Raw genomic sequence first — 8,404 nt, 5'->3', positions numbered from 1 at the left:
ATATATAATATATATTATGGTGTGTGTGTGTCTTTTTGAGACAGGGTCTTCCTGTAGTCCCAGGTGGCCTGGAACTATGTAGACAAGGCTGGCATTGAACTCATAGAGATCTGCCTGCTTCTGCCTCTCAAGTGCTGGGATTAAAGGCAATTATCACGACACCTGGCCAGGACAACTAATACTGAAACCCAGGTCTGTCTCTGTCTGATATATATTATGGTGTGTGTGTGTCTTTTTGAGACAGGGTCTTCCTGTAGTCCCAGGTGGCCTGGAACTATGTAGACAAGGCTGGCATTGAACTCATAGAGATCTGCCTGCTTCTGCCTCTCAAGTGCTGGGATTAAAGGCAATTATCACGACACCTGGCCAGGACAACTAATACTGAAACCCAGGTCTGTCTCTGTCTGAGCCACCACCTACCTACATCCTTACTTGCTTTTTTTTTTTAAAGACAAGGCTCACTGTATAGCCCTAGCTGGCCTCAAACTCACAGAGATCTACCTGCCTCTGTCTCTCGAGTGTTGGAGTTAAAGGCATGTGCCACCACTATGCCCAGCTACATCCTTAAATGCTGACTGGTACTACCTCATCAGGTTTTTGGGAAAGTGGATGTCTATGGCAAACTGCCCAGCTGACCTAGTGGAGCCCCTTCCCCCCTGCAAGCTTGCTATGTAGCAGAGGATGGTTTTGAACTTCTGATCCCCCTGCCTCTACCTCTTGAGTGCTGGGATTACAAGTGTGCACCACCACACCATTTCGGTGGTTCTGGGGCTTGAATTCAGGACCTCCCATGCTAAACAACTGAGCTGCATCCCCAGCCATTGAGCTAAGATGCTCTGTTGCTTTTCCTATGCCACAGGCCTTGATCATACTGGGCAGGAGAGTTTCATGCTCAGACCCCAATGAACTCTCCCCCAGAATAGGTCCTTCTAATTGATGACCACTGAGCTCAGTGACTGGAGTCCTCTGCTCCCTCTGTCCACTTCACTCCCCCACCCCAAAGTGCCATTACATAGGGAGAAGACACTGTCCAGAATGGGTGGGGCCCCGATGGTGTGGACAAGGTTTGCCACCTGGAGATAGAGATCAACATTCCACAGAGAGCAGGACTCAGGGAACGTTGAGAATTCCAACCATATTATCCTAGGCAGGGGTACTGCCCTGACCCCTAGTTGGAAACCAGGAGGGCTCTGATCTGAGGGAGAGTAAAGCCCCCTGAGGTGGAGTGGCCTGATCCTCCAGGGCAAAGAACCTACTTCTGCCCGGCTGGAGTACAATGTAAAAGAGGGTGTGCCCTGGGAGGAGTTTGGCAAAGGGGCTGACCAAGTGAAAACTATAGGGAATCTGGTCAATCCCTCCAGAACGAGATGGTGTAAGGGGGCAAGGCTTGAAAGGGCGAGTCCAGGTGTGGGGAAGGTTAAGGGGCGTGGTCAGTTTGATGGAGGTGTGGCTAGGCTCCGCTGGCTTTATTGACCACACATAGGGCCTCACTGTTGACCACCAGGAAGGTGCTCACTCCAACTTGGTGGGCACCGCAGCTGGACAACCTGCACCAGTCAGACGGTGGCCTCGGGACAATCAGCAGGAGTTTGGGAGAAGGGGGAACCAAAGGACGATTCCGTTAGCAATCCTTTTATCTATCTATTTATTTATTTATTTATTTATTTATTTATTTATTTATTTATTTATTTATTTATTTATTTTGAGACAGGGTTTCACTATGTAGCCCTGACTGGCCTGGCACTCACCATGTAGATCAGGCTGGCCTTCAACTCACAGAAATTCACCTGTTTCTGCCTCCTGAATGAGTGCTGGGATTAAAGGCGTGCGCCATTACGCCCGGCTCAAACGATCTTGTTTAGGGAATCTACTTTTTCTTTGGTTTTGAGACAAGGTCTCCCTGTAGCCCCAGCTGGCCTGGAACTCACCATGTAGACCAGGCTAGTCTCGATCTCAGAGATCCACCTGCCTCTGCCTTCCGCCTCCCAAGTGCTGGGATTAAAGGCATACACCACCGGAGGAGCCTTCATCTCCTTTTACTGAGGGTTGGCGGGCTTCCGAGCCTGAACTCAACTACCTTTTCGGATCCAAAGGAGGTTCAGCAGACCTCCAGAGCGATGAAGCCACAGGCACAGCCAGCTTCTTCCAGGAGAGGAGGATGAGGCGGGCTCCCTAGGGCGTCGTGAAATTCTTGCACCTGGGGGTCCCCAGAGACTCAGCTTCTCGTGGTTCAATCCGCCTCGCCCCTCCCACGTTCAGCATCCCGCTCCCTCCCAGGCTCAGTACCCTGCCTCCTCCCAGCAGGCCTCGCCCCATCCAGACCCGGCACCTCGACACTCCAGGGCTCAGCATCCCTCCCAGTCCAGGGCTCAGCACCCCGCCCCTCCCAAGCAGGCCCCGCCCCTCCCAAGCTCAGCACTCAGCTCCTCCCAGGCTCAGCACCCCGCCCCAGCTTGGGCTCAGCACCCCGCCCCTCCCAAGCAGGCCCCGCCCCTCCCAAGCTCAGCACTCAGCCCCTCCCAGGCTCAGCACCCCGCCCCACAGTCTTAGCTCCCTGCCCTTGCTAACTCAATGCTCAGTGCCCCCATCCCTACAATCACACCCTGCCCGCCTCCTAGCCTGGTGGGTCTCCCACCTGCAGGGTGTGTATGTGCCTGACCCGGATCTGGGCCAGGAAGGCGGGGAGGGAGGGGGGCGCGCACAGGCGCCTGCGTGAAGTTGACAGAGCTGCTCAGGGGCTGTGATATTAGTACAGGAACCCGTGCAGTCAGAAGTGGAAGCAGCGCGGTGTAGGAAGGCCTCGAAGGACCAGTCCGACATCCCTCTCCCCTAGTTTGGGTACAAACCCAGGTTCATGGTAAGATGAGCTTACAGGGGGCCGCTAGCCCTCAGATCTCCCAACCTCTGACCTGATTTCCTGCCCTAGGCTTCCATTTCCCTATTCCTGAACCTCTCCAATCTCTGGCCTCTGTCTGTCCCTCTGACCCTGTATCCTCTATCACTACATTCACCAAGACCAAAAGATAGGCACTAGCCTCCATCTGGAACCACCAGATTCTGATGCCCCTGTGCCCTCTGAAGCCACTGACTGCCAATACACACCCAGCTGTTGAGCAGAGTGCAAAGGGGCAGCAGGAAGCCTCCACAGAGATGGTGCAGAGCCCACACTCTGGCACTAAGGGGCCCAAAGAGCTTCAGGCCTGGGGCCACCTCCCCCATTGTGTCCTGCCGTGCTGGGCCTACTAGGGATTCACTCAGTGAGTTCACAGAATCATAGCACTGCACCTCCGGAGCCTGGAGGCTTCTCTGAGAGCCCTGACAGCTGCTGCTTCTGCTCCCTGGCAGAGAAAGTGAATAATGGTTCTATTGGTAGCCTGTGCCAAGGATTGTCGTTTATGATTCCCCAAAACCCCTTAGAAGTAGGCACTACGATTATCCCCACTTTACAGATGAGGAAACTGAGACCTAGAGACCCTGCCCAAGGCTCCAGAAATTGTGAGCGGTAGAGCTAGGACTTAAGTCCAACTGCATGGATTCTGGAGTTGGTATACTTCACTCTGTGCTCTGGAACTCAATGCATCTTGGTCTGTAACCTCCTTTCCTCCAAAAAGAGTAACAGGAAGCCATCCATGTACCAACTAGTTCCTATTCAGTACCACACAACCCTCTCAGCTGTCTTGGAGAGGTGTTATTGTCCCAATGTACAGGTGAGAAAACTGAGGCTCGGGAAGAATCAAAGCCATACCACTGCCAAGTTTCAGTGCTGGACTTCTGTGTCTACCTCCTGGCTTCCAGAAAAGGTTTCTTGTTCCACTCTGAGGACTACGTTTGATAGACACAGGGCACTTTGTGGGGGCTTGGGGCTGCATGAGTGCTAATATTTCCTCGCCAGGGCAGACAGCTAGCCACCTGATGCTTCTGTCACCGACAACTTGGGAGACCCCAGAGGCAAATCCTGCCCTTCCAGACTCAAGGTTGTGATGACAACAGCCTCCTCCACAAGCACCCCTCTCAGGGCTTCTCAGGACCTCCTGCTGCCCAAACCTCTGGGCCCATCTGTGTTCTCTGGAGCCAGGCCACAGCTCCACTCTGCTAACACTGACCCACTTTTGTTGGGGTGATCTGGCCTCCTCACCTATAGCTGACCCTGCTGTCAGGGCTGAGGGGAGGATGTGCCCACCACCTTGCACCCCAGGAGCCCATGGTCCCAAGGATCTGTGGGGACTGTGTCCTCTATCATCTACTGCTCAACTAGAGGCACATTTGGGGTGCAGGACTCTTTAAGGGATGCCCCTCCCACTGTGCCAATGGCAATATCACTTATATAGCAACGGCAACCCCTGGGATGCCGCTCCCACTTATTATGGCTCCTAACTGGTCCTCATCAAAGTCTGGAGGTTACCGTGGGGGAAGAATAAGCTCTGATTCACTTCTGAAATCCCTTCTGATGCCGCCCACCCCCAGCATGAAGCCCAGGGTGTGTGGAAGGATGGCCCCCATAAGAAGATGGTGACCAACTTAAGCAGTGGAGGGGGTTTCCGCCCAACCTCTACCCCCAGGGCTCAATGGAGGAATAAATGCAGGCGTTGGCTGGCCACAGCTACACAGTGCTGTGCTGGCATGTTGCAGTGGAGAAAACTCTAGCTCAGAAACGGGAAGAACTGGCTTCAAGCCAGGCATGATGGTGCACGCCTTTAGTCCCAGCACTCAGGAGGCAGAGGCAGGCAGACCTCTAGTTCGAGATCTGCTCTATGTGGTGAGTTCCAGGCCAGCTGGGCTACGTAGTAAGACTCTACCTCAAAAACAAAAACAAAACAAAACATAAAACCAACTTCAAGCTCAACAGCAAGGCCTGTGTAGAGACAAATCTGGAATCCAAAGGTGCTGCTCCTCCATCAGGCCTCTTGGTTGGGGGGTAACAGCTTTGAGGGGAGCGAGGGTGAGAACTGTCCTCACCTGCCTATGTCTCTGGACACTGTCAACAGGACTTGCTACATCATTTCAGCCCAAATGAAAACGCATGCCCTGTTCTCAAATGATGGCTCTGAATACGGCAGAAGTAGGGGCAGGACTTTGAAAGTTACACCCAACCCCTGTTCCAGTCCAACTCTCTGCTTCCCAGTCCAGCTGCCACGTGAAGACCTTCTGCCACATGCCCCCATCTTGGAATCATTCCACCTGCCCATTTACCACAGTGGCATGAAAAATAATACAGAAAATTGGTACCAGGAGTGGGGACATTGCTGTGATAAATCCATCATGTGGTTTGTAGGCGTTAAGAACTAGCTTGCAGGAAATTGGAAGAACTTGGAGGATCAGGCTAGAGAAGCCATGGAGCCCTGTAAGCAGAGGTTAGTGAGCAATTCTAGTGTGAGAACAGAAGCCAGAATGTCAATAGAAATGCAAGTTGAAAGAATGCTTGCCTAGCACGCACAAGGTCCTGGATTCAATCCCTGTTTAAAACTAGGTGTGTTGGCCGGGCATGGTGGCGCACACCTTTAATCCCAGCACTCAGGAGGCAGAGGCAGGTGGATCTCTGTGAGTTCAAGGCCAGCCTGGTCTACATAGTGAGTTCTAGGACAGCTGGGGCTACAGGGAGACCCTGTCTCAAAAAGACAAAAAAAAAAAAACTAGGTGTGGTACACACCTGTAATCTCAGCACTTGGGAGGCAGAGGCAGGAGGATCAGGAGTTCAAGGTCATGCTTAGCTACACAGTGAGTTTGAGGTCAGCCTGGGATACAAAAAACAAGATGGAGGTGGAAATGGTTCAGCAAGTAAAGGCATTTGTTGTGCAGTCTTGGTGACCTGAGTTCAAGCCCCAGAACCCATGTAAAGGTGGAAAAGAGAACCAACTCCACAAAGTTGTCCTCTGACCTCCACACATAGGCTGTGACATGTGCTACCCCCATCATGCACACACGGTAATAGTAACAATAGGTGGGCATGGTGGTGCAGTCCTTTGATCTCAGTACTCGGGAGGCAGAGGCAGACAGATCTCTGTGAGATCAAGGCCTGGTACATAGCAAGTTCCAGGCCAGCTGGGACTACAGGAAGACCCTGTCTCAAAAAGGCACACACACACACACACACACACACACACACACGCACACACATAGTAATAAATGTCTTTAAAACAAGGGAAATGCAGGGCGTGGTGGCACATGCCTTTAATTCCAGCACTTGGGAGGCAGAAGCAGGTGGATCTCTGTGAGTTCAAGGTCAGCTGGGGCTACAGGGAGACCCTGTCTCAAAAAAGACCAAAAACAAATAAGCAAACAAACAAAAAACAGGGGAATTGTAGGGAGAACTTGGGGGGTGGATATTGTCAAGATATACTACATACATATGTGAAATTGTCAAAGAATATATAAAAAATGATCTAAAAAGAAAAAATACTAGGGTTGGTGAGATGGCTTAGTGGGTAAAGGCACTTGTCACCAAGCCTGATCATGGTCGAAAGAGGGAAACCCTTTAAGGTCTCTTCTGATCTCTACATACATGCTATGGCATGCACACCTGTGTGCATACCACCCCACGCAAATAAGTAAATATAATAAAAATTTGGGGGGCTGGAGAGATGACTCAGTGGTTAAGAACACTGACTGTACACTGACTGTATTGAACACTGACTGTACTGAACACTGACAGAAGACCAGGGCTTGAATCCCAGCACCCACATGGCAGCTAACAACTGTCCATAACTCTAGTCCCAGGGGATCTGACAGCCTCTTCTGTTCTCCCCCGGCATTGCGGGACATGGGTGCACTTACCTACATGCAGGCATAACACTCACACATAAAATGAAAATAATATTTTAAAAAATATATAATAAAATTTTTTAAAGAAACCAAAAAAACAGTAACAAAAAGCACTACTCATGCTGGGTGTGGCGGTGCACACCTTTAATCCCAGCACTCCAAGGCAAAGGCAGGTGGATCTCTGTGAGTTCAAGTCCAGCCTGGTCTACATAGTAATTTCCATACCAGCTGGGGATGCAGGGAGAAAAAAAAAAAAGCAGTGCTTATGAGGTTTCATAGGATAACAAGTCTCTACAGGAAGTGGAGTAGAGGTCATTCATGTTACACTGTGGCAAAGAATCTGCCTCCATTCTGCCCAGGTCCTGAAAATTCCACGAGTCTCCATTTTAAAATAATGGACCAATTTATTTGATGGAGAAAACTTCAGACGTTGTAGCATGCAAGCTGTGCGGGATGATTCCCATTGGCTGCTTTTAGTCAGGTTACAGTGGCCTACTCAGAACAAAACATGAAGCAGAAAGAAATGACAAAGTGCAGTTTGGCAAAGAAGGAGCACAAACACAGTTCAAGGTGTGGACGAGGCAGGTATGGAAAACACAGCAGCTGTATCTACTAAGAGAAGCTCAGGGGGACAAGAGGAAAGGTGCCTTGGGGGCGAGACCCCTCCCACTGAAGGTCCCAGGGTATGAAAATGCAAAGTCTGAACTAAGAGAGCCTCGCCTGTTCCCTGCTCAAACAGGGATGGATGCCTTTGGAAGTATCCCCATTCACTACTTTTCAGTCGCTGTAATGAAACACCATGGCAAGGCAACTTAACAGAGAAGAGTTTATTTTGGCTTACGATTGCTCCAGAGGGAGATCACAAGGGTAGGGGAGCCATGGCCGCATGCAGGCATGGTGGCAGGAGGAGGAAGCTGAGAGCAAACTGGAAGGGCAAGGCTAAGAACTCTCCAAGCCCACCCCCCACCCCCCACCCCCGTGACTTGCTTCCTCCAGCAAGGCTGCAACTCCTAAAGTTTCATGACCTTCCCCAAACAGTGCAAACCACTAGGGACCAAGTGTTCAAATACTTGAGTCTCTAGGGACATTTCCATTCAAGTGACCATACCATTGTCCCCTACCCCCTTCAGCTTCACAAGTACCCAGAGGCCACTGCAGCCATGGTCCAAGGGTCCCTGGTTACATCTCAATAGGTAGCAGGACCTGGCATTGTCCATATGGGGCTGATTCTTCAGACACACAAAATGCTTGTGGCTTGCACCAAGGCTCCAGAGAAAAGCCCAGGAGGCCAGGTAGTATGCACCAGGGTCAGATTTTCTGCATGAAGCTCCTCACCAAGGTATGAAGCTGTAAAGATGGAGCCTAAGTTTCAACAAAAACTCAAAGTTTTAGAAATTCCAGGAACATGGGACATATTCAGAGGAAAGCTGTAGTCACTAAGTGGAGCCAGCACAAGAGAGAGGCTGCAAGAGGGTGTGCTGCAAACGGTGGGGGTGGGCTGCCCAGGTCCCATGGAGCTCAGATGATACCTCCACATACCCCAGATGATGGCCACGGAGCTTTGCAGTTTAATGTTTGGGTTTTTCTTTCCTTTTTTTTTTTTTTTTTTTTTTTTTGGGGGGGGGTTTTCCTTTGCCCCCCGCTG

At 51.0% G+C, this 8,404-nt stretch overlaps 1 protein-coding gene across 4 annotated transcripts in view; it reads right to left on the bottom strand.

The window, feature by feature from the left end:
* LOC103725319 (ciliogenesis and planar polarity effector 2) overlaps window positions 1–8,404 on the bottom strand; it is a 31,863-nt gene that overhangs the window by 16,440 nt on the left and 7,019 nt on the right. The gene's annotated exons all lie outside the window — the stretch shown is intronic.

Source organism: Nannospalax galili, unplaced genomic scaffold, assembly GCF_000622305.1.
Source record: "Nannospalax galili isolate Female #2095 unplaced genomic scaffold, S.galili_v1.0 scaffold548, whole genome shotgun sequence".
In the NCBI taxonomy this organism is placed as follows: domain Eukaryota; kingdom Metazoa; phylum Chordata; class Mammalia; order Rodentia; family Spalacidae; genus Nannospalax; species Nannospalax galili.
Note: the sequence above shows the minus strand (reverse complement) of the source record. Positions and strands in the feature narration are given on the sequence as shown.